Here is a 2,401-nt window from a genome sequence, read left to right as displayed (position 1 = left end):
GAGAAGACTTTAAAACGATCTTTAGAAAAGGTTATGAAATAATAGACTGGGATGTTTTATTCATCACAAATTATGACAGTGTATTAGGGCCATTGTAGATCGAAAAGAAGAGCTAATTTTTACCAAAGACCTCAGAAAATTTGAGGTAAATCTTTAAATTTCTAAAAATAAACTTGCATACTTTGGAGCTCCAAAAGTAAAAAAAAATGTTAGATTAATCGCAGAAAAAAATATAAATAAATACATCTTTTTGACTTTCAGAGTTTTGATTTTTCAAGCTCAGAAATTTCCAATTTTTTTGCTTGTGATGTTTTTTTCTTGCAAATGTTTGGGCTTTTGAGGTCAATCTCCAAATTTTCTAGAAAATTTCTGAGATTAATCTCAAAATTTTAGCTTTATGCAGAAATGTACTCCTTTTTACTATTTACAATGGCCATAATAAACCCTGATTTGAACATCCTCAATTGAAAACCTCAAAACATCTAATTTTATGTCCGTTACAAACTATTTTAATTGGTACACTTATATATTTTAGACGGAAACTGTTTAAATTTTTTTACTCACTTTGTTGTTCTGAAAGGAGACCAAAACATTCAAAGTTTTACTGTACAGTGCAATCAGTTTTATTATGGAAAGCTCTAATATATTTATCATTATGGTTATCATCTGCTGTTTTTTTTTTTATGTTTCTGAAACTTACTGTGAAAATGTTTCTACAATGTAAGTTCATGTAACGTGTTCATGTTCCTTTTTTATTTCCTCCTTTTTCTTGTTTCTGGTTAAAATAAAACCGTGGGAGACCATGATGTTCGTTTGCTATAAAAATTTAGTCTGGGATGAAAGTGATAGAGTGCAGACGAAGCTGATGGATGGCCAACAAAAGCTTGTTTATGGATTGATTTATTATTTTTTTGTCCACCCTGTGGATTAGCTATTATGCCACACATTACATCTTCATTCATATACCAGCGGCTCCCATGGCAACCCGGTGTTTAACCTGATGCCCAGTGTTTGTGGGTCTCAGTTTTGCCCACAGTACCCAGCAGGGGAGTTACAGTAATGGCCTGTATCTGTGGCCGGCTCGTATGTTCAGACCCAATTAAGAAAAACAGTCCAGCCGCCGGTTTGTTGTCGTCTCGATGGGGAGTTCGGAGGTGGAGATGATACGGATAACCGTGGCAGCCATTTTCCAACACTGGCAGTACTGATTGCTGATGAAACTGTTGCTCACATTTTTCTATCTACTAACCTCCTATATAAGACAAGTTTTTACATCTATTATCTTGTTTTTTTAGATTTTTAAATTACAAGTTAATGACAATAACCTATAAATAACACATAATGGGTAAATCTAATGGATAATCTGATCCCTACAAAAAACATTTTAATCACATGACAACCAGAAACTTCAATATAAAGTGAACCTCCTGGTTTCTGGATTGAGGTTAGCGACCAAAAACGCCTAATACTTGTAAATTGCTAAGCTCCACAAAAATTATTTTAATAGTTACATCACTAAATATACTTCAATATGCACTGGGGAGCTTCTTAGTGCTACCATAAAACATCTAACATCCATGGTCTGCCTTAGTGGGAATTCAGCCAATCAGAGCCTAGGAAAATAAATGGCGCTCCTGGATTGGCTGTATTGAGAAAATGCCAGCCAATAGTCTATCAGGTAATATTACAGCTAGGCATTTCAGCTTTCCAGGGCACATTCCATGAAACAAATTTAAATATGCAAATTTTTGTGTATATTTTAGTCTATCTCACAGAATAATCTATAAATAGGTTAATTTTCCATATTTTGGAGTTATGTTCCATACAAAAACACTCAAATCTTCCGCAAATAATTTAGTCCTGTTTCACAGAAAAAATACATGAATAGATTAATTTTCTGTGAATAATGTGGAGAAATGTGCCACAGAAAAAAACTTGAATTTTCTGCATATTTTTGGTGAATTATTTGGAATCATGTTCCACAAAATAAAAACTTGCATTTTCTGTGAATAATTTAGTCAGATTTCACAGGAAAATCTGCAACTACGGGTTTCAGTGAATTAAGAAAAAAAATCCATAAATTTTATTAAAATATTTATTAGTCTTGATCCTCAGAAAAATCTGAAAAAAGCCACAAATAAGAAAGGAAAAGTGAAAATGTTTTAAATGCATGATAATTGAAAACTACTAGGCTCATTTAGTCATTTTGTTCATCTTCCAGCTCTCACCATGATGTGGAGACGAAAAAAGAAACAAAAAAATTAAAGGAGAGAAAAGCGAATCAGAAACTATGACATTTAAAGAGAGATCGTAAGAGGAACAAAATATAAAAGAATTGGCCAGGCTGGAGTTAAGAAAACAACTCTGTAGATTTGATCGCATCTTTTCTGTCTATTCCCAG

The sequence above is a fragment of the Poecilia formosa genome, unplaced genomic scaffold (assembly GCF_000485575.1).
Source record: "Poecilia formosa unplaced genomic scaffold, Poecilia_formosa-5.1.2 Scaffold72, whole genome shotgun sequence".
Classification (NCBI taxonomy): domain Eukaryota; kingdom Metazoa; phylum Chordata; class Actinopteri; order Cyprinodontiformes; family Poeciliidae; genus Poecilia; species Poecilia formosa.
The sequence above is the reverse complement of the archived record's forward strand: the minus strand, read 5'-3'. Positions refer to the sequence as shown.